The sequence below is a fragment of the Doryrhamphus excisus genome, chromosome 9 (assembly GCF_030265055.1).
Source record: "Doryrhamphus excisus isolate RoL2022-K1 chromosome 9, RoL_Dexc_1.0, whole genome shotgun sequence".
Classification (NCBI taxonomy): domain Eukaryota; kingdom Metazoa; phylum Chordata; class Actinopteri; order Syngnathiformes; family Syngnathidae; genus Doryrhamphus; species Doryrhamphus excisus.
Window position 1 is genome coordinate 14078327 of NC_080474.1, and position 27921 is coordinate 14106247.

Consider the following 27921-nt stretch of genomic DNA (forward strand, 5'->3'; position numbering starts at 1 on the left):
AATAATAATAATAAAAGGGCAAATAATAAAAACTTAAGAAACCACATATAGTTGGTGGGTAGACAAATTATTTTTTTCAGATTAAAATGAACAAAGCATTATTAGAGCCCTGTAGACATGACAAAACAACTATAGTCACATTTATACTCTTTTTATTTACAACATATTGCGCAACTGCAGGGTCTTGAGACACATGCTAACTCGCAAACTAGAGAGCTAGCGACCTAAACGGTAGCCTTCAAGTTATTTCCTTTAAATTTATATAGCCAAAAACTTACCACTTCCACACAGATAGGGAGGATAACTATTAACAGTTATTTAACCTTTAACATTAACATTAATCAAACGTAATAATTTTTTTCTGGGTACATGATACCATACAGCATCCATATCAAACTAACATTAAACTTTCATATCAAGGAGGGGGCCTCAAACTAGTGTCCTGCGGGCCACATTTGGCCCGCGGGCCGCGTGTTTGAGACCCCTGTAGTAGACATTATAACAGGAAATAAGGCATGTTAGTAAGTTAATAAGTCATAACATACATTCACATGGTAGCATTGCAAAAGTTTTGTGGAAAAGCGTACTTCCTAACATTACTGCCTTAGCTTATATTTTTGTTCATCTTGCAATTTTTTTCTGCTTGAAAATTTGCTTAAATATACATAATATTTCAATAATAATAAGTTGTAGTCAACCACAAAGCATTCATTTGTTCATTTTCCCTGAATTGGTCGGCAGCCAATCACAGGGCACATATAGACAAACAACCATTCACACTCACATTCATACCTATGGACATTTTGGAGTCGCCAATTAACCTAGCATGTTTTTGGAATGTGGGAGGAAACCGGAGTACCCGGTACCCAGAAAGTTTGCAGAATATGCAAACTCCAGACAAAGATGCCCTAGCGGGGAATCAAACCCTGGTCTCCTAGCTGTGTGGCCTGCACATTAACCATGAAATTTGAACTACAAAGTGGCGAGGAATGACTGTTTTGAAATATATCCATAGAAAGTATTTTGCAGTTGGCTAACAATGTCTGAATATTATTTGGAGCTCAAGCCAAAACTGTCTGCCTCAAAAGCCAAATAAAGCCATCGGACTTCTAAAGCTTTAAGAAACAGGATGGTCACTTCTGTCAGTGTTCCAGATGAAACAGCATGAACATTCAATAAAATGACTATTGGGAAAAGCATTATTAGCAAGTGAAGGGAAGAAGACGGCAGCTCTTACCAACAGACGGCAGGCAGAGATGAAGGTGGCAGAGCTAAAGATCCTTAGATTTTTATTAGGAGTGATGAGGATGAACAGGATAAGTTCCATAGAGGCCATGTGAGAAGGAGATATTTTGGATGGTAGGATGGGGTGGGGGTGGGGGGGGGGCAGCCAAGGAGGAGAAGAAGGGTAGCAAAGGAGGAGCAATGGGATTGATGGGGGACAATGTAAACAACAGTCCATGATAGTATCCCAATGTAAGCAGTGACCATCATTATACCGTATACGCTGATCCTGCTGGTCATACAAGAACTGGAATGTTTTTAGCTTCAAGGAATTGTATATAGATTCTTCATGCACATAAGGTGATGGCTGTGTATGAATGGCACAACAATGGACCTCTGGACCTCATTGCGGTATGACATGCATTCAAAATGCCATCAATAAAATCTATAAGTGCTGTGGATCGTCACTTGTACAGTTAATCCAGGTTTTATGATGGCACAGTTTGACCCTGCAATTAACCTTTCCATCCATCCATTTTCTATGCCGCTTATCCACACTTGGGTCGCGGGTATTCTGGAGCCAATCCCAGCCGGGGTACACCCTGGACTGGTCGCCAGCCAATCACAGGGCACATATAGACAAACAACCATTCACACTCACATTCATACCTATGGACAATTTGGAGTCACCAATTAACCTAGCATGTTTTTGGAATGTGGGAGGAAACCAGAGTACCCGGATAAAAACCCACGCATGCACGGGGAGAACATGCAAACTCCACACAGAGATGGCCAAGGGTGGGATTGAACGGATTTACGATTATTTTTTATCTATTATTATTTATTATTTATAGTTTTCCATGTGTGCATATTTGTATTGTGATATATCCATCCATCCATTCATCCATTTTCTATACCATTTATCCTTATCCTTATCGCGGGGGTATGCTGGACATCGGAGTACAGGGAGAAAACCCGGAGAAAAACATGCAAACTTCACACAGAGATGCCAAGTGGCGATTCCAGCCCAGGTTCTACTGATCTCCTGACTGTGTGGCCAACATGCTAACCAAGCGGTCACCGTGCAGCTGAACTAAAAATGTCTAAAAGTGTAGAAATTTGAACTACATGGAAGTAAATCAGGTGTTACAGAACATGATGGTGTTGGAATTTTGTGACATTCATAATTGTCAGTGAGAAAAGAAGCTAACGGCCATTAAAAAATAATATGCTAAATCAGTCTTGCTTTGAATGGGAGTGTTCTTAACTACATTTTAGTAGAATTACTTTACGGTCATTAAAATGTAGTTTTTGTAAATAAATGAAACAACAAAAGAACAAATAAAAAAACAGCAAATCCTCTTTTTTTTTTAAAGAGTTCTAACAATCAATAAGAGCAATATAGCCATTAGAGGGTTTCCAAGAACGCAAGGAAAAGGTACACATTTGACCTTCTGACCTCAGCTTCTTTGACCATGGAGTGTAAGATTATCATTTAAAATCAATAGTTTTCTCAAGATGAAATGAATAGTCATGCAAGACATTTAATCAGGACATTAGCTAGCTAACCAGAGGAGCCTATATGGAATTCAACAAAAGCATGTGAGAAAAATCATTAGGCTAAATTAAAAAGCTGTTTGAGTGTAACCGTATCCTTTAATGAGGTCAGCAAGACGACAAGAGGAGAGGGACACCATCGATTATCAATCATGGAGGTCATTACCTCGGTAACACACACATATTTACACTAATGTATATTCCTGAGTTTTTATTTACCAGACGGGTAGACTTTTTATTGTTTCCCTCATCATCTATAACCGGTCAGACGGCATCTCCATTTTTTTTTTTTTTCAATGTGTGTATACGTCTTTTCAAGGCTCACCTGACAGCCGTCGGCGAGTTCCTGGGAAAAGACATCCCCTTATTTGGCACCGTCGAGTGCCTCTTGTCTATTTAATTAGCAGACGGCAAATCTTCGGCAGGCGTGCGGATGATCTAAAAATACGAGGAACAAAAAAAAAAAAGAATAAAAAAAGATGTTAAAGAGACAAGATGCAGTAAAAGCTGACAATGATGTTAATATAATTCAGTTATGGGGATGGGATGTGTCTATAAACAGCAAGTGACTAGATTAGCATCTCATAACAAACAATAGTATGAATGTTAATTGGATGCCACTTTGAAGCGTTAATTCATTTAGCCTCAATCAAAAGAAGGACTCTTGTCTCGTTGACGCTGTAAAGAAAAGACATTAACATGATCAACTCATCGGATGTTGATGTTTTTGCTCTTGTTGCTCGCACTGCAACAAAGATGTCATTGCCTCTTATTTTATGATAATTAGGTTTTTTTTTGTGTCCATTTGTTTTATTTTTTTAAAGATATCTGTTGTCAATTTACACCCGCAAAGACATCTGATATTTGAACCATGTGGGAATTGGACTTGGTCGTTTCCGACACTTTCCTGCACTCAACTGCTATGTTTCAGACATTGTGGACTATTTCAAGTTTTTCTGTTTTATTTTATTATGCAAGGTGGTGGTTATCATTACTCATGGGCGGGGCTGAGGGGGGTAATCATATTAATAATCTGATACAGAAGTTGCGTACTTGTGTGAGTGAGTATACCATAGGCTTTCACTAGTTACTTTGAGGCCTTTTGTTTATTTCTATTATGAAAGGTGGTGAATATTATTAATAACAGTTGGGAGTGAATTACAGTATATGCCAGGTTGTGTGCCTGTCTATACTGGTGAGTAAGCTGGCGTAACGTGGGTTTTGACATGGATATTTTTCAATCAATTAATTTCTATCATGCAAGGTGGTGGTTATTATAATAACCGGTTATAATCACCGGAGTGATGACATTCATTTTCTAATATGTTTACATTGGAGTGAATTTGTAGCTTTTAACATGAAATTGATGCTTTCTTTGTAATGCGCCTCATCCTCAATCAATCTCCTCACATTCCCCGCAGGTCCTTGCGTTCCCCATCTGGTGGGGTTTCCCGGGCTTTGGGAGAAGGTGGGGGGAGGGGCTGTTGGGGGTCAGGACCCTGGCTGATGCTGTGGAAGATAAGTGTGTGCTTTAACCCAGGGCTACACCTGTAGGTTAGTGCGAAGGGATGCTAATCCCTCAGGCGTCCGCTAATACTGATGATCCGCATCTGAGACCCTCTCCCCTGGGAGTGCAGCGGTGTTGCATTGTGGGGGGGGGGGGGCTGGCAAACCAGGCTACAGGGGGATAACCTGTATCTGTGGATGTACAGGGGGGTGGATTGCATGGATGTAAATGATGCGTCCATCATTACTGTTGATACGACTGCTACGCTGCCATGAACAGGAGGAATTGCATGAGCAGGTGGTACCACTGCTCTCTTTCCTGCATGCTGCAAACAGATGTTTCTAGCTGCAAATACACCATCCCCCCCCTTTTTCTTCTTCTTCTTCTTGTTTTCTCCCGGGGCTCTCTTTCAATGAGTTGAGCTATTGTTGTCTCCAATAAGGAAAAGGAAAAGCACAACTGCTCTGCCTTCTGTTTGTCTGCCAAAATGCTGGGAATCAACCACAGCAGTGTTGGTTTTCTCTAAAATATCAAGCAACCCTTGTTAAACATGACTGGTAAGAGACTTCCTGGTTGCGTCACATGTGCCTATCATTAACCTTACATCATTTTTCTTGATGGGCTTGATTCATGGGCGTGTTCACACAAGGCAATCTGCGCCATAACTAGGCACACTTGACAGCTCAAGTCTGGTTTGTTGCACTAGTCTAAGTGTTCTGATCTGTGCTTGAGTGCTTGGAAGTGGTGGGCCTGGCCGCCGCATGATTATATAGAAAGCATATCATTGATGCTGTCGCTCCTCCCTCCATATACAACAACATAAAAAACAAATCTGGAATTCACAAAGTCAAAAGAAAAGACAAAGAAAATTGTGTTAACACATACTTATAGGTTATCACATGGTTTGTCTGGTATCAGTCCTCGACCTTCGGTCCTCGACCTTCGGTATCAGCCCTTGACCTTTGGTCAGTATCTGTTTTTAATGTCTAACCTTTTATATCTGACTGCTGTGCCCCGCCCCGCTTTTTTAACTGTGTATTAACCAATGAATGTTGTATTTTGGTGTGTCTTTTATTCTGTTTACTTGCTCTATTCAACTTCATTCTTTTGTGTCTTTTCTTAGTGTCTTTGAGTATCTTGAAAAGCGCTATACAAATAAAATGTATTATTATTTCTTATTATTATATTATAGTATCAGCCTGATACTGACACTTGGGGGCATGATACTGGGCCTGATACAAGACAAACCATGTGATGATCTTATTATTACATACTATTTAATCATTTTCATAATCAAAAGACCATTTTGTTTCCAGAAAATGTTCAGTTTATTACATGTATTATATCTAAACAGTGTAAACACAATAATTGCACAAATATTTCAACAATAATATTTTATCAACAGTCTTATCTTATCAATGTCTGACAATTAAAGTTCCATTAATCAAGTTTGGGTTTTTTGGTGACTGGAGAAGCACTAGGCACTAAGCACTTGTGCGCTGTTCTCTGATTGGTTGTTTCACGGGCACGATACCAGAGCAGCACGCTCTGAGTGGACAGCTACGGGGGCTGATACTGGACATGGTTAAACTCTATATTTTATCAGTATCACTGCCCTGGGCTTTGACACAGTATCATTTCGGCCTTTTCCCGTATCATTCATGGGCGGTTTCTAGGGTACAGGGCCAATTAATACTCTAGTATATGATAATTTACATTATAATGAGGTGATGGTACACACAAATGGGCCAAATGAATGAAAGCTCCTCCTTAATGTACTTTATGTGATGTGATGGAGTGTTAGTGAAGGTTTTAGAGGGGTATTAAAGTCATTAAGGGGTCTGTGAGATCGACCGTCAAGGTTTACCACTATCTATGACAACATATGTGTCTTCAAAGAGGTACAAAGTGATATCACTCCGCTGGAGTGAGTGACTGGATGACAGCAGCCTGATACAAACACTGTCAAGATGGAGGCAGACAGGCAGAGGGGCCTTTGGTGCTTGCCTCTCCTGTCTTGTGTGTTGTGATAATATCATGTGAACAAGCAGAGTGTGTGTGTGTGTGTGTATGTTGTTGTCTCCCGTCGGACTCGCTGCCTCGTGTTGACACTTTACTGTTGTTTGTACACGGCAAAGTGGTCCGTTTTCCCCGCATCAAAAGTGCTTTTTACGCGAGTGTGTCAGGATGTCTTCAGCGCTTACCTTCAGCGGGCTGTCAGAGGGTAAGCAAGCGAGGGGGCCACGTTCAGGAGCAAGGCAGGGGAGGGGTTGGATGGTGGGATGTAGGGTGGGGGTTTGAGCTTTGTTAGCCCTGAGCGCTTTTTAGTGGAGGCAAGAACTAGCTCAAAGGCTGTCAGCGCACGTGCAAACGTGCACATGTCAACACATACATACATATATACTCTCGGCTGCACTGCTAACTCACACACACACTGTACTCATTACACACTTTGTTGCATAAAGGTGCGGGTGGTGAACGCAGTTGTAGTCCAGTTAGGATGTTTCAACATGACCCAAAAAATGCAGATATGACAATTTGCTACATTCTAACTCAAGGTTCCTTTGCAGAAAATCTACTAGTCTTTCATCTTGCTGATAACTTAATGACAAACATGGAGCCACTGAATTCTGTAAATTTGTAATCAACTCATGTATGATGATGCAGTGACATGCAGTCAGGTGTGACAAAGCCTTGCACATTTGGAAGTGAACCCTGAAAAAAGTTTGGGATGGCTCAAAACACTCAAAGGTGTTTCAAAAGGTGTGGTAAAACTGCCCCTTTTGTGATGTCACAGAGGGGTGGACTTCCTTATATGGGCGTGTCTGTAAGCCAGATAAACTCTCTCCTCTGCCCCAAGCTCTGCTTCCCCGGCTCTCCCCCAAGTGCTGCTCCTCTGTTTACTTGCTCGAAAAAGAATGCCTCAAAAAAGAAATCCACATTTGTTGGTTGGAGTTCCTGATTCCGTACCAGCAAAAGAAATGCATATGAATCTGTCAACAGCATTTCACACCGGACTGTTGTAGCCGACAAACTTGCTGAAGCCTGGTGCCTTTCTAACTCTTAACTTGGTCGTGTGGAAGAGTCGGAAGAGCCAGCAATAAGTAACAGTTTTATCAGTGTCCTAACTGTGTTTATTTTGTGTAAGAGCAAAAGTACTTGTCTGTGTAGCATTAAAGCATCCAGGAAGCGCGGTTGCTAATAGCCTTTTCCCACCACAACACACCACTGGTAGTCCCGCAAACACATTACCGATCCTGTAGAAATGCTAATGCTCAAATGCTAAGGCTACTTACCATTGAGAGAGGTCTTGAAGTAACCTCCTGTCTTGAGAAACGAACTGTCCTGATTGGATTCAGGATCCAACACATACAGTATGGCTGTATGTTAAAAGCAGACATTTTAAAACGATAAATCGCCGTTTATTATCAACTCCTATAAAGTTAGCAGCACAAACAGTATGACCAACCACAGCAGAGTGGCCGTGTCAGGAGGCGGGCTGTGGATGAAGTACATTAAAACAGACTGGTTTTGCTGGAATAACGAAATCCGAAGAAATACAACTGAATGGGTACAGATTCTGGTTATTGTGTGTAGCTGCTTTATAGGAGTCCACAACTCAATACAAAGAGCTCGCCCTAAGACAGATGGGATAGGCTCCAGCACCCCCGCGACCCTTGTGAGTATTCATTCATTCATTCATTTTCTACCGCTTTTCCACACGAGGGTCGCAGGGAGCTGGAGCCTATCCCAGCTGTCTTTTGGGCGAGAGGCGGGGTACACCCTGGACTGGTCGCCAGCCAATCACAGGGCACATATAGACAAACAACCATTCACACTCACATTCATACCTATGGACAATTTGGAGTCGCCAATTAACCTAGCATGTTTTTGGAATGAGTACCCGGAGAAAACCCACGCATGCACGGGGAGAACATGCAAACTCCACATGGCTGAGGGTGGAATTGAACCCTGGTCTCCTAGCTGTGAGGTCTGCGCGCTAACCACTTGTCCACCGTGCCGCCCCTGATAATAATAAGGGTATTGATAATAATTCAGAGCTGAAAAATGAGCATAATAGGTCCACTTTAAGCTTGCAGCACCATCTCTCACACACAGGAACATGCATGAACAGAACATGCATATATACACTATATGGGGAATAATTTGTGCAATTACTCAATCCCACCAAGTATGAATGACAATCAACATTTTTCATATTGGAAATAAACCACTTCAAATAAATACGTGGGAAAAATTGGTTTAGAGATTGTTTGCACAGTTGAACTCAAATTCCAACCGTGCTGATGTATCCTGACTGGAGGAAAATTTGCAAGGATCCAATGACCTGCAAGTCACGTACAGTTGAAGAAGACATGCTAATTTTAGGGTTGCGTCTACGCTCGACTTCAAGCGATACTGTCACCCGTGACCTTGGGGGATTATTTTTTGCTATAATGATACCATGTCTGCTAAGTTAACAAGTTGCTAAGGAATGCATGAAAGTCGTCAAACGTTAGGCGTGTAATTATGGGATGCCAAAGCCAGCAAAGTTGAGCTAAGTTAAACGTGCTGTCCAAGGTTGGCCCAAAGCGAGAGTCAGATTTGGAAAAAAAAAAGGCGGATTACCTTGCGGCGGCAGGTGCTTAAATGAGCAGACATAGCCGCTTCAAAAACTTTAAAGACAACTCCGGGATGTTTATTTTTCTAACGTTAATAAGAGATCTCAGCCATTAAACAAGTAGCTACGGGCTACCGTCATCCTCTTCATCCATTACTTTAGCTTAGTAACATTTGCTCTGTCTGTGTAATTAGGCATCTCGAGCATTTCTCCTGCAAATGACAGCAGTGTACCTCTGGTGTGTTGTTGCAGGCTGCCAAGTGCTAAGCGGTCCTGGCATCCTGCAGACAGGCCAGACTTGTGGTTGCTGTTTTGCTCGCTCCTGCTCAGTCTTTGGCTGCAGGCTATACGCGCAAGCACAGACAGCTAGCCTGTTCCCACAACGCTCGCTCGCTCAACACCTAAAACTCCAGCACGGGTATGCTTGTCAGGAAAATGGGTTTATAGTGCGGGGGAACTTTAGGTTAATTACTCTCGGAATCATTGAATCAAAAGTTGATTAAAAGAAAAAAGAGAAATTGAAAAGTTGAGTATAAAAATAAAAAAACACTTTAGCTGCAACATTCCACTAAATTATCCGAGTATTCCTTTAGTTGGAATTATATCGCTATAGTTTTTGAATTAGAATTCGGAGATTGTGGGCTGCACGGCGGTCTAGTGGTTAGCGCGCAGACCTCACAGCTAGGAGACCAGGGTTCAATTCCCACCCTCTGCCATCTCTGTGTGGAGTTTACATGTTCTCCCCGTGCTTGTGTGGGTTTTCTCCAGGTACTCCGGTTTCCTCCCACATTCCAAAAACATGCTAGGTTAATTGGTGACTCCAAATTGTCCATAGGTATGAATGTGAGTGTGAATGGTTGTTTGTCTATATGTGCCCTGTGATTGGCTGGTGACCAGTCCAGGGTGTACCCCGCCTCTCGCCCGAAGACAGCTGGGATAGGCTCCAGCACCCCCGCGACCCTCGTGAGGAAAAGCGGTAGAAAATGAATGAATGAATGAGTTTTTGAATTAGAATTCAGAGATTGTTGTTAAATCATTCCCACTTGGCTAGTATTCCTTTTTTCCACCAAACATCTTTTAAAAAGGGGACTGGACAAAAAGGATTGAAAGAAATAAGAGTTTGGTCATATTATCATTCACTGAAATTGGAGCCTGGATAGGGGACAATGCCGGGGGGGTTGGTGAGAGAAGGGCACAGACTGCAGCAACAGATAGTGACAACATCCACTTCATCGCCTATTTGTGCTGTGCTCAGTGGGCCAGATAAGCATCGGGTGCAGGAATAGCAGGGATCAAGTTGTTGGATCTGATTGGAGAACCTGAGCAAGGGGGGAAAGGAGAGAGAGATACAGCAACAGGCGTCAACTTCATTTCCTGTTTGTCCAGTGCTGATTTGTCGGGACAGACATCCAGTGCAGGAATAACTTCTATCTGATTATAGAGCCTGGTTGGAGAACTTGGGGATGGACAAGCCACTGAGAGAGAAGAGGGCGAAAACAAACAGGCAGACATGGCTATAGCTATAGCAATACCATTGTCCATAATAATAGTAATAATAAAAATGATAGCAGCTGCTCGAGTTTGCATGTTCTCCCCGTGCATGCGTGGGTTTTCTTCGGGTAATTCAGTTTCCTCCCACATTCCAAAAACATGCTAGGTTAATTAGCTTCTCCAAATTGTCCATAGGTATGAATGTGAGTGTGAATGGTTGTTTGTCTATATGTGCCCTGTGATTGGCTGGCGACCAGTCCAGAGTGTACCCCGCCTCTCGCCCGAAGACAGCTGGGATAGGCTCCAGCACCTCCGCGACCCTTGTGAGGATAAGTGGTTGAAAATGATAGCAAGGGTAAAAAACATTGATAATAATAAGGGTATTGATAATAATTCAGATTATATTCAGTATCGAGTGGCACGGCGGTCGAGTGGTTAGCGTGCAGACCTCACAGCTAGGATTCAATTCCACCCTCGGCCATCTCTGTGTGGAGTTTGCATGTTCTCCCCATGCATGCGTGGGTTTTCTCCGGGTACTCCGGTTTCCTCCCACATTCCAAAAACATGCTAGGTTAATGGGCGACTCCAAATTGTCCATAGGTATGAATGTGAGTGTGAATGGTTGTTTGTCTATATGTGCCCTGTGATTGGCTGGCGACCAGTCCAGAGTGTACCCCGCCTCTTGACAGCTGGGATAGGCTCCAGCACCTCTATCCTCACCCTTGTGAGGATAAGTGGTTGAAAATGATAGCAAGGGTAAAAACATTGATAATAATAAAAGTATTGATAATAATTCAGACTATAATAAGTATCAAATTACAGCTGCTGAAAACATGCGAGTATGTGTGATTGAGTGTGGTAAAAATTGTCCCCTGGGGTGCAACACAAACTCTAAAGTCCAGCCCAGACCGCCCGTCCAACAACCCCCGGGGTCCCACAGACACAGGAAACCCGTGGAAACCTGGTTTCCACCTGGTATCCTGCGCCCATCCCACCATGGGACTCTCAGAGAGACGCAAGAGCGCCCCCCTCACCGAAGGACAGCCCCTGTGAATGCGAAGATGGGGGCAGAGGGAGGATAGTATTCCTAAAAGACCGGAAAAGTTCAGTTCCAGTTCAGATTTGTGGCCTTTCTATTGTCATGAGTGCCAGACTCTAGCGTAATAATAATAATACGGTGATTCTTACATATGTGTTAAGTACAGAAATAGACCCTGTAATTGACACTGTGCCTTATAATCCAAAAATCCGGACACCTTATAGTATGATGCACCTTGAGGGAGTCTCATTGCACACATATCTCATTTCTATCCTAATTAAGTCTTGTTTGTCCTGAACCGTCTGTGGCTTTGCGTCCTTGTATGCCCCTCTTTGGTCTTTCAGACAGGAAGTCTTCTTTGGCCCAGTCCTGCTCATGTATGCAACTTTAATTGATTGATAATGAAGAGAGCTTGTCTGAGATGAGGTTAACAGGAGTGTATTAATTTGAATAGGTCCCTTCTGGATTATTTCTCCCTCCCGCCACTGTGTCGCTGTCCACATGGGGAGGCGGGGGGGCTCTGCACTCTGGAGGCAGTCTTAACATAAGGGTCATTAGCATGAGAGTCAGACTTTCTAATAATCTTTGGTGTCATGTGACTTGGGGTGAGAGCTGAGGGAGCCAGGATAGAAATCTCTGTCCTTCAGTGTCGCAGTTGTAGATTGTTATCTTTCTTCCTGTTCTGTCGCTCGTCGTTTCTTTTACCGTCCTCCACCATTGTTGTCATGAAATAATACAGTTGCTCAAGCACAGCGTTTGAATCCTAAGGACCTCTGGGAGCAGATTTGTCTCCACCAAGCCCCTTCTAATGGGGATTAAGAGGATTAAAAAGCATAAAATGACCCCAACTCTGAGTCCCCAGAGCAAGGGCCAGCTTGCCTGAGACTCGCCTAGACCCAGGGAGCGCCGGCCGGCCGGGCCGCGGGCCTTCTTCTAAGCAGCAATGGTGGTGGTGGCCCCTTAAAGCTTCCCCCCCGTTAGCATGACAAAAGATGGGAGCCGTCCGAGGAGGCATCTCAATGGAGTGGCAGCTCGTTTTCATGGAGACAAACAGCATTACACTTGGCAGTGACATTGTTCTAAACTCTGAGACAGAACCCCCCCCCCCCCCGCCCTCGCCCGCTTCCCCACCACCACCAGTTCTCCGTGGAGCTCAAGGTGTCATATTAATTATTTAAATCTGATGTGGATTTCCAGCGAGGGATCCCTCCAAGGCCTTACTTCCAGCCAGAAGGTCTGGGATCTGCATTCATTTGGTTAATTAGACCTGAAACCCAGCTTTGATCTCCACCAAAATCGGAAAAAAAGGGGAAACTTCCAAGATAGATTATTTTGGGTCTAACCTATTTTTCCATTGTAAGACTTTTCCCAACTCCTTTATGTTGGCGTGAACTCTTAAGGTTCATGCTGCACTGCGTTGGACTAAATTAGGGTGCTTAATGTCTAGGGTAAGGAATTTGCAGTTAACCAGCTTGAGAAGGTCAATGATGAAGGTAATCATCGGACATTTTAATCCAATCAGGAGGACTGACAGAAACATTTACTCGTTGCTGAACCCAAAAGAAGGTGACACCGGCAGGTTTTATTGGCAAATATTCAACATTCCGAGCTTGAAGTAAGCTTAGCTATGTCTTCAGAGTGGACGTCCATGTCCCTCCGTGTCTTTCAAAAGGAACAGTTGTTACTAATATCCTCATTAGTAACTGAGGCTTGTAGAAGCAAAAAGATAACTTGATTCTAAAATATTACAACAGTCTCTTTAGAAAGTTTTTAATCCAATGAGTTCATTGACATTAATGTGACTTCCTTTCTGACAACATTCTTGTAAAATTATGTAATATTATGACTTTAATCTAAACTACAACTTTATTCTCACCACATTATGCACATATTCCATTGTACTATAACTACCACAACCAGAAACATTATTTCTAAATAATCATTTCTAAATTATTTTTCAATTTATTTTGCAATTACAACTTCATCCCTGCAAAATGATTCTCATTTACTTAGTATAATGACTTAGTTCTTGTAAAATTTATTTTTTCTAGGAATGTCAATTGATTAAATTATTGAATCGCAATTAATTGCATTTTGTCCATAGTTAACTAATTGCAGATATAAACAAGTTTTTATCTATAATAAGTGTACCTTTGAAAGATAATTGTAATGTTTTTTAATACACCTGTCAACATGGAACTGGATAATATGTTTGCTTAATGGGGAAAAAAAAATAACAAAAGAAACAAACTATGTACCAGTAGTCATTGGTAAGGTAAACTGTCCATTGTCTGCAGTTAGCAGCTGTGCCTCTGACAAAGTGTGTCCGACAATGAGTGGTCCACCTCGGGCAGGGAAGGTTGGAGGAGCACCAGTGTTGCCTACTCTTTGAGTTCATACACGGTAAGTCAGTGGTCTCCAGCCTGTAGATCCTGAGCTGCCATTAGCTCCTAAACACTTTTCAATTAGCTCTCCAAATACTTTATCAATTTATTATCAACTGCCATTAGAAAGTGTTGTTTGCAGTAGTAAGGAGGTATTTTTTGGGAGTGTGACCAATCATAGCAGAGTGGGCTTGTCAACCAATGTTACTTACTGTAACAGTCTGACTCACTGTGTCATCTTAGATATAGTAGGCTAAAATCATTACACAACAACTTAACACCCAAAAACAGGCTGGGAAATATACATTAATATCCCAAAATATGAAATTATATCACAAATATCCAATTTTAACCAAGCTACAGCAACATTGTTATTATTTACATTATCACGCGGATCAAACAACTTTACTGGCGCATTGGCTAGCAACTAGCTTCATCACACAGTTATTATAATAGCTCCACTGCCTTACTTTTTACAGTGTAGTCTTGTGATGCTAACTGTTTTGTAGCTACCATCTACTCATATGAGCATAACTGCAAGGTGGCCAATTTAAGCTTTCTCTTTCTCACATCAACCCCCCCCCCCCCCAAAAAAAACGCCTCCTCCCCCCGTCTAATCTCCTATTTATGTACACAGGATCACCCGAGCATGTGGGGACACGCCCCCCCGCAAAGCACACTCCTTGTTAACGACGGCGAGGGAGCTAATCACTTAGCCCGCCTGTAGCACCATGGACTTGAAGTTGACCCCCTGCCCTCCTACGACACGCACCACTAGCAGGGGTCCGAGTCCCCCCCTCCCCTCTCCCGTTACGCGGAGGCCCTCAATGAATACAAAGGATTGCGGAGGATTAGCTGGGCATTTGGCGGCCCATTGTTGTGACCCCTCGCTAAATGAAGGCTCGGCCGGTGGCAGCAGGGACGGGGGCCCAGGTCCCGCGTCGAGGAAGAGTGATAATTACCTCTTCCTGGGAGAGATGACAGCTTTGGCCAAATCTCGGACATTAGCAAGTGAATGGAGAGCTTTCATACTGTATATCATTTTAATCTTTCATGTCCACGTCGGACAGATGGCTTATTATTGGTGTGGCTCAGGAGACAAATGGCTGGTGTCTCTTTTTAAAAGGAGGGACAGTGGGGAAATGGCATTCATGTAGGGCACGAGCAGCGGGTAATTGTGTGTGTGGCTGTTTTCCCTGCCAGCCTATAAATCATCAAACTATTCATCTTAGACAAATCCCACTCAGGGAGGGCTTGACGGAGGTTCAGGGGAGCTGGGAAAAATGAGATCGGCTGGAAATATGACGGATTCGTACGCGCCGAGCGTGTCTTTGGGCCATGCATTTGAATTTGCATTGCAAACTGATGAATGCCATGACCTCAAGTGACCTCAAGATTACAATAATACCACTAGTAACCTTCATTCCAAAGTACAATATTCCCTTTCAATGCATCAGTTGCAGAAGTAATTGTAATTAAAGTTGAGACCTTGGGGTTCACACAAGACAACGCACAACAAAGATCTTGAGTTTTGACAGGAATCACAACATCTCGAGCAGAATTTACACATTCCACACATATTTTTGGCATAACCCAAAATCCTTTGTTGTATAGTTTCATTCATTCATTCATTTTCTACCGCTTTTTCCTCACAAGGGTTGCGGGGGGTGCTGGAGCCTATCCCAACTGTCTTCGGGCGAGAGGCGGGGTACACCCTGGACTGGTTGCCAGCCAATCACAGGGCACATATAATATAGTATATAATAATGTTCAATAATGTTCAATGTGTTCAACCATGAAACAAAATGATTTATTAATTGTTATGCAGCAATGCATTTTGGCTATTACGAGGTTAAAGTCAGAATTTAAAAGGAAGAATATATAATAAGAAGAAACCAATAGGACTTACTATATTATTATTATCATTATTATTAGGATTTGAAGTTGTATTATATTAATATAAATACTAATTAATACTCATTGTTAGGAAAATTAAGTTACAATATCATGAGAATAAAATCTTAATGTAATGAGAAATAACAAAAACAAACATTCATTCATTCTCTACCGCTTTTTCCTCACGAGGGTCGCGGGGGTGCTGGAGCCTATCCCAGCTGTCTTTGGGCGAGAGGCGGGGTACACCCTGGACTGGTCGCCAGCCAATCACAGGGCACATATAGACAAACAACCATTCACACTCACATTCATACCTATGGACAATTTGGAGTGGCCAATTAACCTAGCATGTTTTTGGAATGTGGGAGGAAACCGGAGTACCCGGAGAAAACCCACGCATGCACGGGGAGAACATGCAAACTCCACACAGAGATGCCCGACGGTGGAATTGAACCCTGGTCTCCTAGCTGTGAGGTCTGCGCGCTACCACTAGAGCACCGTGCCGCCCTTGTCTAGTTTCAATCATTCTGAATCAGGCTTAGAAGTTTGTTTGGCATGATATGTCCAGCACGTTTTGTTGAAATTGTTGAACATTTTTTGCTAACTTGTTTTTATGGACTGAACTATTAAATGAAAAATAACAATTAAACCCGATTACAAAAGACGTATTGAGAGGAGGATGATCCTTATGGAGCTCTGAAAGGAAATTGCGTACATTGGCGGTTTAACACAGCAGCATGCTGGTTTGGGAAGGCAAATGTGAGCATGCTGTGAGTCTTTTGATTTTTTTTTTTATGTAACAACGGCACAACACATAAAAACCACAGGTGAGCAAGGCTTGGTCTCCTTATCTTCTTGTTGAGACGCGGCGCTCTTTCTGGGAAAAAAAAAACAATTTGAATGTTCAAAGTTGTCGCTCTACTGCGCTTGGGAGTTCAAAACACTTATCCTCTCCTTCAATTGGCAGCTGTGAGACGAGAGAGCAAATATTTTTTTGGCTCATAATACAATGCCCCTATCATCTTATTGTCAGAGAATTGCAGTGTATCTTTTCATTTAAATTTTTTCATGTAATATAATAACTATAGGGCTGCACGGCGGGCAAGTGGTTAGCGCGCAGGGCACACAGCTAGGAGACCCGAGTTCATTTCCACCCTCGGCCATCTCTGTGTGGAGTTTGCATGTTCTCCCCGTGCATGCGTGGGTTTTCTCCCACATTTCAAAAACATGCTAAGTTAATTGGCGACTCTAAATTCTCCACATGTGAGTGTGAATGGTTGTTTGCCCGAAGACAGCTGGGATAGGCTCCAGCACCCTGCGACCCTTGTGAGGAAAAGCGGTAGAAAATGAATGAATGAATAATAACTTTACTTTAGAATAACTTTCAACCAGTCAGCTGATACAGGCTCATCAGCGAACCTCATGAGGGCAAGCGCTATAGAAAAAGGACGGCTGTATTATTACTTAATTCTCCTATTGATGTTGATTGTCTTCCTACCCCACATTGTGCAATTGAAGCGAGTGATTTGATGAATTATTGGCCAGTATAGGTCTTTTGTTTGAACATTATCAATTCTTTATTGACATAAATTAGGCTGATCAAAGGTGGATTAGACAAACTGTACCTGTAGATTTGGCCTAACCAAATATGACATCACTACTATTACACAAAAATAAAAGTAAGGAAAATGTACAACAATTGTTCTTTCATTCATTCATTTTCTACCGCTTATCCTCACAGGGGGGAGCTGGAGCCTATCCCAGCTGTCTTCGGTGGGGTACACCCTGGACTGGTCATGAGCCAATCACAGGGCACATATAGACAAACAACCATTCACACTCACATTCATACCTATGGCAATTTGGAGTCACCAATTAACCTAGCATGTTTTTGGAATGTGGGAGGAAACCGGAGTACCGGGAGAAAACCCACGCATGCACGGGGAGAACATGCAAACTCCACACAGAGATAGCCCAGGGTGGAATCAAACTCGGGTCTCCGAGCTGTGCAGCCTGCGCTAACCACTCTACCAACATGCAGCAATAGAACAATTGTGTTTCTGGAAAAAGAATAAACAAATTAGACAAAGCAAGCTAGGGCTGACATCACACGTCCATAACTCAGTATTGAACCTTAGTCCATATTTCCATCTTCAGTATATGCAGCAGTGTGGTGATCATGTGATATTTTGTTGGCAAACATTCATTCATTCATTCATTTTCTATCGCTTTTCCTCACGAGGGTCGCGGGGGTGCTGGAGCCTATCCCAGCTGTCTTTAGGTGAGAGGCGGGGTACACCCTGGACTGGTCGTCAGCCAATCACAGGGCACATATGAGTGCAAATAAATAATGGAACCAATGAAAAACTGTTTTTTAATGATTTACTTGATGGTGTCCATCACATTTAAGTTAAAATGTATTTTAGTATTATTTCTGAATGAGTGATTGGTTTTGATGTTACCCATCCATCCCTTTTCTGGACCACTTATCCTCAGGAGGGTCGCGGGCATGCTGGAGCCTATCCCAGCTGTCTTCGGGCGGTAGGCAGGGTACACCCTAGACTGGTCACCAGCTGGAATGTGGGAGGAAACCGGAGTACCCGGAGAAATGTTGGCAAACATGCATCTGAAAAATAGTGGTGGCTCGGAAGTACAAACTGTGGCTTACGTGGTTTACGAGTGGACAAAAAACAGTATCTTCAATGATGGTTGTCCAGACATTATATGCTTATTGGGATACATCATAGTAAAGTGGATATCGTACTCTTGTACCCCACATTTGGAGTTTGATTTTAACCAAATGTACAACAAACCTTTTCATTTAGAAATAAGATGTTTATCCCCTGAGTTGGGCGTGTGTTGACAGACGTCACCCTCTTGTCATTCTGCAGGTAAAGTCAAGTTTAAAAATCAGAAACAATACGACTGTGATAGTAACTCATGAGTATTTTGGTCTTAGAATTTGTGTTAGCCAGGTGGCGGCCTAATGACTCCACTCCAGCCCTTGGTGGCGCGTCAATGAGGCGACACATGCAGCTATCAAACTTTAACTTCCTGTCTGAATGATTACGCTAACAAATCAGTGATCACAGAGGCTAGTTATTCACATGGCACAGAGTGGAGGTGGCCTCCTCCGATGCAGCTTTCCTGACATCTAAGGCACAAGAAAGCCGACAGCTCGACCACACTTGCAGGCGGAGCTTCCCCCCCCGACTATAGAGTCATTAGAGGACTGCAGCAGCAGGAACAGTAGGGCGTCTGGTCTGTGGAGCCATGTGGGAAAAAATGACTGCAATTGAGCACAGGATAGTGGAAGTGGACGGATGGCGAAGACGACACGGAAGGGGGGAGGGGGGGAAGCGTGAGTATGCCTCATTAGCACTGCCACAAAAAGGTGAGCGCCCTGCTGGCCTCTGATGTCATCAATTCATAGTTGGCGAATGAATTGTCACAGCTGGAGCTGCGATTTCAGCCGGTGACCCTCTAATCATAAAGCGGCGGGCCGACTACCTAAAGGTCACAGAGGAGTCCTTGATCACACTCCAAAGAAGCCAAAAGACGGATGGTAAACTTGCACGGACGCGTTTAAAGTATGCGGGTCTCGGGGCCACACGACACCTCCCACGATCCCCTAATCATGCGCTGTGCACCTTGCTCTCAGCTGCCAACGCCCGCAGATGAGGAACAATGCAGGACGGAATTCAAAGGTCGGGGAGGATGGACGAGACGCTTGTAAACTATGTGAGACATTTCCTTAATTGGAGCAAAGTCAACATGGCTCACAAGCGTTATGCGCGAGGCGTTCGAGTCCGCTGTGTTTAAACGACACTGTGCTCTTCAAAGTGCTCCTGATTGGCTGCCAAAAAGACATAACATAAGATATTAAACTTTACATGAAGCGGGGGAAGAAACGTGCTGTAATGGTCATGGTGACAGCGATAATGGTTCACTGATGTTCCGCCTTTGACACACAAAAAAAATAGCGGCCTTAATAACCTCTCAGCTGCTGTGTCTTTTATTTACTTTAACAACACTAGGTATATACTGTATATATCAAAAAATAAAATGCAAACATTTATATACATATGTAAGCATTATAATTATTTATATCCTCATCAACAGGTTTATTATATTTTGAGCTATTATACCTGAAAGTTGACTATAGTGACTGGTTGACTCCACAACTACACCATTTAGTGTCAAACACAAGGTTCTTGCTTGTATAGTCATAAATAATACCTGTCCATCAATTCAAAGCCTATTATTCATTTTGGCACATTGGCAAGCTAACCAGTTAGCTTCAACTGGATTTCTTCTCAAATTAGAAACCAAAAACGTTCCACTTCCACACAGACTAGGAGGAGAGCACCATAGGGAACCTCTACCCACTAGTCTTATAACAGCAAATTGGTTCCAGATGCCATCCAATGATTTTCCGCGATATAGGTTTCAATATTAATAAATGAAATATTTTCATATTTAGAACATAAAAAACCTATTTGTGTCCTGTCGACACGGATAGTCACCTTTACACTTCTATTATTCTTCGTTTTGGCACATTGGCAAGCTAACCAGTTAGCTTCAAATGTATTTCTTCTCAAGTTAGAAACCAAAAACGTACCACTTCCACACAGAATAGGAGGAGAGCACCATACGATTTGACATTTATTCAAAGCTAACTTGACTCTATTCTATCAAGTTTTCCCTGCAAAAATCAACAGCGTTCTTGAATTTGCATTGAAAAAGCAGTTTTCTTTTTTTAAAAACAGGTGGTTGCTACAGCACGGAGAACCAATTCCGGAAGTACTGTAAGAATATATTACAGTTATGAATGTAAAACAAGCATATACACAGTTTGGCCCATCCATATTGCATCTGCACTTCTTAAAATGTTTTTTTTTTTTTTTTTTTTTACCTCAGCCTGCCTCGGGTATTTTAAAAGAAAAATCAATAGGATTCTTGCTGTGTGAGAGAAGAAGGGAATCTAAATTCACTTGAGATCGGGCTTGAGATTGAGGTCGGATTTATTGGAAAAAATTCAGGATTCTTGCTTTGATGTTCTACCATCTAAATTTGAACACAAAATATTTTTTGTAGATTTTTTTTAGATTAAATATTTTTTTTAGAATAACTGTTGACAGGATAGAAAAATAAGACTCATGATGACATCTGGTTGAGGCAGACAGCCGCCCCACACATCCATTCTTATTTCTGGGAGGTTTTTCCTTGCGTCTGTCACCCCAATGCTGCGATAATCTGTGCTGTGAACCAACTCTACAGGAGTAAAAGTGACTTGACAACAATGATTAGCCCCACCCACAGGGATGTATCACTCCATGCTAACACACACATCACACTCCCGCTCATCACGAAACATTCATAAGTGATAAATGATGCTCCATCCTTCAAGAAAAAAAAGGACTTCATGAGTGTCGACTGTTGTCATTGGTGAAGAAGTTGAAAGCGGAAGCACTTGCACGAAAAAAAAAAGCAAAAGCAAAAAGCGCACTCGCCAATCTTTATGGCAGAAGAATAAACATTTTCCTTTATAGCCCGAGGAGCCACTTTTCATCTGTCAAGCATCTTTTAATAATTCATCTGTTTAATACACACGCAGCATCTGCTGGCTAACAACCAGCACAGCTGCCACTGCTCCTCCGCAATACTGCTTCTTTTTTTTTTTTTTTTTTTTAATTTGTGTGTGTTTACATGTACACATTTCAGGGCCTGCTTTTCCTACATGTTCCTTGGGTGGACGGGCCAAATGGAGATTGTGTAAATTAAATACATTTCTTTTGCTGGCAGCAGAAAGGAATGATGCCAGATTAAGCCTATGAATATATACATGGGGCAGCGCTGACCTGTCTCCAGACGCCTGATTTCCCCTGGGGGGGTGGAGGGGGCGCTGACACAGTGTAGGTGTACGTAGTATGTGTGTGTGTGTGTGTGAGCGAGAAAGAGGGGCGCCATACACCTTTAGACACAAAAGGTGAGGAGATCTCTTGAACAGGTCTAAATTGATCTTAATCTCATTCCTCATTGTGCAGGAACAGGAACGAAATTGCTCTATTGCACTTTAATCGATGAGCGGACAGCCTCTTAAACCCTACCCTACCCCCTCCTCCGTATATTCCGTACACGGGCCAGTGAGCGTGATTGTCCGCTATACAGCCTCTATTTACCCGCCGCCTTCTGTTCCTGTTCCAGTGGAAGCATCCAATAATATGTGCTCAAGCAATCAGGAGGTTAATGTGGTCAGGATAAGGGCAATCATAAACCGTTAAATTCTGTCCGGATGCACCGCTTTGCTCTCGTCCCCGCGGCTAATCCCGGGAGATTGCGGGAGGATTCGCCCATCCCATCGCAGTGGAGCGCGTCGCCAGGAAGGACTCGCTTACGGGGTTGATTACTATTATTACGTTGTGCCCCCTAACACAGGTGCTTCTGATTATCCACAAGGTAGGAAAATCTTTGGTCAGCTAAGCATTAGCTAAAGGAAGCGCGTCCAGGAAGACGGTAAAAAGTCACCCGTGCAAACGCGAGAGACGTCACTAGAAAAAAAAAACCAAAACGACAAACAAACCGCAGTTTCCAGGAGAATCTATTTTGGTTGGAGTGAGTAGAACATCCTGGGTTGCTAAACCAGAATCACAAGCATCTGAGTCAGAAGCCACAAAGAAACACTCACCATGAATGATTTTTTTTTTATTTTTTACATTAACTGCCAAAACTGTAACAATTTCGAAGAGACAGTTTGGAAAAAGTCAGAAAAAACACTGAACTTTTGGCTTCAGCCACTGTCATTAGTTCGATATTCTTAAAAGATTAGGAGGATCCTTGCATTGACCTGTCAGGACACATTTAACGACGGAACAAAGCACACCTGAACCATTAGGTCTTTAACGTCAGCCATCTTGAGTCACATTTTCTCACAAATCCAAATTGTCCATAGGTATGAATGTGAGTGTGAATGGTTGTTTGTCTATATGTGCCCTGTGATTGGCTGGCGACCAGTCCAGGGTGTACCCCGCCTCTCGCCCAAAGACCGCTGGTATAGGCTCCAGAACCCCCCACGAACCGCGTGAGGAAAAGCGGTAGAAAATGAATGAATGAATGAATGAATGAATGAAGTACTTCTTTACCTTTGCTAAGGAGGAAAGGCTCCACCCCCAAAAATGAACCCTACTGGCACCTGTAGACCAAATGAAATGGTCTGTGATTGACACCTAATTTGATGAAAATTAAAGACAGACCTACGGTTTTTGGATCTATATAGAGATTTCTAGTACTGTTATTAACACACAACATTTGAATGCAATCCAAGTAAATCTTCGACCTATGTTCCCCTGTTCTTGTTTACTACTACTGTGAGAACTGTGTACTGGATTTACTCTAAAATTGCACGGCGGACAAGTGGTTATTGTGCAAGCTTCACAGCTAAGAATCCTTAGTTCAATCCCACCCTCGGCCATCTCTGTGTGGAGTTTGCATGTTCTCACCATGCATGCGTGGGTTTTCTCTGGGTACTCCGGTTTCCTCCCACATTCCAAAAACATGCTAGGTTAATTGGTGACTCCAAATTGTCCATAGGTATGAATGTGAGTGTGAATGGTTGTTTGTCTATATGTGCCCTGTGATTGGCTGGCAACCAGTCCAGGGTGTACCCCACCTCTCGCCCGAGGACAACTAGGATAGGCTCGTGAGGATAAGCGGTAGAAAATGAATGAATGAAATCTATAGAGTAATAATAAGACAATGCTTTTATACTGCACTACATTTAGTGGAAAAGCATGTATTTTTACATTATCTATCATTAAAACTGAAGTCAGCTGAAACATTTGACTAAATATTTATATACTTTCTACAAAGTACAGAAATCCTTTATCAGGGTTACTTGGTTCCAGACTCTACCTTGATACAGTGAGTAACCGCAAAGTAGTATTCCTTCTTTATAAATGAAATATTTATATTTTAGAGCATATAAAAGCCGTTTAGAATCTGTTTATTGTTTATTTAAATAACATAAAAGCATCTGCATCGTCGAGTCATAATAGGACTGATGTGGTGAACTGGCAACAATGCTGGTGTATAGGACTGACCAAATATGGTCAGCTGGAGTCCAACTGACTGTAAACACAGATTTTTTTTTTAAAAAGGGATGTTAAAAACCCCCCACAAAACCCAGTTTTCAATTATGCAGCAATGCCCACAAACACACACACGCACACACACACACGGACACACTATCAAACGTAAGACATCGTTAAACAACAGCAAGCCAGCTCAGCAAATTGCAGATATGTTCTTCGCAAATATTGTAATTTGCTTCACTGCTCCACACACACACACACACACACACACACACACACACTCACACACTGGGTTGTTGTGGTTGCGGGTAATGATTCCGACATGTCAAAATAAAATGAGAGGAAATCACGGCAAGGGAAAAGTGGCAAGCATGTGCGTTGTACATAAAAAAAAAAAAATGAAGGTACTCCAGCCACGCAATGTGTGTTGATTTGTCGCACAAGGTGTCGGAACAAAACAACGCAAAACAAAAGGTTCCTGAGACGCTGTGTGTGTGTGTGTGCATACAGCAAGGATGTAGTCATTATGGCCTATAATGAAGGGCCCACGTTTTGCACTGTGCATCTACTCTGCAACACTGACGACCCACCCACACACATACACACACACACACACACACACACATGCATACACACACGCTGCCTGGCTGTCAAGTCCAAAAATAATTAGGCATCAAAATGAATTTCCCTGTTTTTTTTTTTCTCCCCTTCCTTCCTGCTCGCCTTGTTGGTTTTATTCATGTGCTGGAACTCAGGAGACTGACTAATGCACTTAACATGCTCTCATCATGAATTTTCATGTACAACACCAGGCCACTATGCAGGAATGCACACACACACACACACGCACAATACTGTATACCACAGCAAACCGCTCTGGTGTATGTATGTGATACATGTGTGTATCGTTTGATGGTGCCGTTTCGTACATATAATGTTTTTTTAACACACGCTTGCCTCATCCTCAACTTGCTTACATGTTACAAGTGTTCATGATGTATACGCACTCATACCGCTCTACATCTATTAGACAACATTATTATACTACTGTAAAACTCGACAGGTTTATTTTCTGATTTTTAAATGTATTTCCATTGCAAAAAGTGGCTGTTATCATTAATAACTAGCAGGAAGACCATTCTAATGAATTATGTGACACGTTTATGTTGTATTCATGTGTTGCATGTGTGTTTGAATACATTTGACTGTGTGTATTTCTATTTATTTTTATTAAGCATGGTGGTAATTATCAGTATTAACTGGAGAGAAGACAAGCCATGGGCTTTGAGATTGTGTATTATTTCTATCCTTGTTTTTCTAGTATACAAGAACTTACTGTATCATTAGAACGAGCAATTGCTTTGTGGATTGTTTGAAATCTTTTCATTTATTTCCATTACGAAAGGAGGTGGTTAAAGGTAGGAGCGTTCTAATGAATGATGTGACATGTCTATGTTGTATTGGTGTTGCATACACCATTAATCACAATGTGCGCTTTGACTCTGTGGAGTCTTTCTATTTATTTTTATTACGCATGGTGGTAGTTATCAGTATTAACTGGAGAGAAGACAAGCTATGGGCTTTGAAATTGTGTATTATTTCTATCCTTGTTTTTTCTAGTATACACAAATTTACTGTATGTGACCATATGTAATATGTAATGCGAGCAATTGCTTTGTCGATTGTTTGAAATCTTTTCATTTATTTCCATTATGAAAGGAGGTGGTTAAAGGTAGGAGCGTTCTAATGAATGATGTGACATGTCTATGTTGTACCATGTGCTCATATACATCAGCAAGAACAACGTGGAATCATTTTATATAGTTCTATTATGTATATTGGTAGTTATCATCTCTTGTGTCCTAATAAAAACTCTAATAATAGTAAAACAAACATTTAGGAAGTCCGAAATACAATCAAAATGTTCATTTTTTTAATCTTTGAATCGTACTTCTCAGGGTCTGGATTATTTCTAGTTTCTGGATTATTTCTTATCACCTGCATATGTTGTATAAAAATACACTTGTAGTGTTAACTTTTTTCAAAACGTCAGATCAAAATGAGCCTTCCACCTTCTAGGCTTAGATGGACGTCTATGTATTGTGTACTGTAGCTGCTAATGTAAATATAGTGTAGCTAAATTGTTTTGTATTGATGGATGGAAGCCCCCTGTGTGTGTTTGTTAGCATGTCGACAAATGTGCTGTGGTGAATGGGGATATGAAATCAATACAGAAATGGAGATAAATATAATATAAATATATAATGCAGTTTTCTCCCCCTTTTAGCAGCTTCCTGTACGTGCTAATGATGATGTTAAGTGAATGTCTGCTCAAGTGTGACTAAAATAACAGTTTTATTCCCTGCAGTAGCCGGAATCAAGGGGTGCTTGATTTACACACCACTCAAGCTGGGTGACCTGTCTTATCAGGATGTTGCTATTAGGCGACACGTGTCGCCATCGCGCCGCAATGATAAGGAATGTCCTTAATGACCTGCAGGAGTCGTCTCTTGGCGGCGTGTGCAACATGTTCACGGGTTGTTACCTCAAAGGGCAGTGCATGTGTCAGTGAAAACTGTGTGTGTGTGTGTTTGTGTTAAATGGTTTCTCTATTGCTGATGTTCTCATGCTCAATTACCCACAGTTCCCCCCGGGGGCCTAGGCCAAGGTAAACACACATCAGCTGGGCCTGATTTATTCCATCAACACGCTGTTGCCTCCCTAACACACACATACACATCATAAATTGGATGTTATGCATCAGCTTTATTAAGATGCACATTATTCCCCATAGGAGTTCATGGAAATAGGAATAATCTGTGTATCCAGGGATACACTGTGGCCATCAGAGTGTACAGGCAATGTTTTAAACCACATTTGAACACAAAGTAGGTGATTTAGTACATGAATTACATTGTACTTCAATGCACTGTTCATATACTGTATTTGTTCAGAATGCTGACAAAGACGACTTACAGTAAGTCACACACATTGTAACTGGCTCCTTTGTTGCCATGCCAAGACCCTACATTGCCTTAAGACTAAATCATCTAACACCTTTCCTCCTTCCTTCTTTCCTTCCTGCCTTCATATGAACTTGCCAAAATATACCTACTGTTCCATGAATACCATCAAAACCGAGCATTATTTTTCTTTGTGAGGGGAAAATTAGTCATACGGTTCTTATACAGGTGCCCATTTTGCGTCCAAGTTAAGAAGAATCAACATTACAAGTGGAAATGCAGTAAGCATTTAGCTCATTAGCCATTAAAATGCGATTTTAAATGTTTCTGTGTTTTGTATTATCATCATTTCCTGTTTCACTATGGAACAACTTCACTGTCACTGATTGTTTCCCTCATCTGTTCGCCATTAAGCCTCATCAGTTCATCCTTCTCTGTGCTTCTGCTCTGCCATCACCGCATCCTCTTCCTGAGAAGAAGAATATATGCAGGAAGGTCCGAAAAGTAAGTGCTCTCACGTTGACCATAAGAGTCCTCACTTGTTTGAAAAGTTAATATAGATCAGGGTGTGTCCAAATATTGGCCAGCAAGGGCTGTACTTGGTAAACTTAAAGGATACGGAGGACGAATTTTCATTCATTCATTCATTTTCTACCGCTTATGATGATGATAATGTACAAATAAAGTCTGAATATCATGAGAATACAGTGGTGCACTTCATTTTATACTTGTATGACAGTGAAAATAGTTAATAGTTAATGGTTAATTTTCAAACAGCTAAAATAATGCATAAAACTAAAAACAACCAATTACCTAAAAATGTCATCCAATACTTCTCTACAAGAGAGGAGAAATATGATCTCAGGGAAGAACTACATTTGAAACACTTATATGCTAGGACTATGTTAAAAAGCCATTTCAGTATGTGGAATCAAACTATGGAATGGATTGAGTAAGGACCTCAAACAATGCACAACAATGAGCCAATTCAAGAAACAATACAAGCAGTTGATGTTTGCTAAATACAAGGATGAAGAGTCTTGAACCAGTCATGATGTGCTATACATATCACTATATTGACACTTACTATGGTACCCATTATGTCATTGTATGGTCATATCACCTCGTACCGAAGTACGAGGTGCATTA

The 27921-nt window shown here is 42.0% G+C and overlaps 1 long non-coding RNA gene across 1 annotated transcript in view; it reads right to left on the reverse strand.

Moving 5' to 3' along the window:
- Window positions 1-2575: 2575 nt before the first annotated feature.
- Window positions 2576-27921, reverse strand: part of LOC131135366 (uncharacterized) — a 183423-nt gene continuing 158077 nt past the window's right edge. Inside the window, exon 10 of the long non-coding RNA XR_009131584.1 lies at window positions 2576-3219. This is a non-coding gene — a long non-coding RNA (uncharacterized LOC131135366). The remainder of the gene's footprint in view (window positions 3220-27921) is intronic.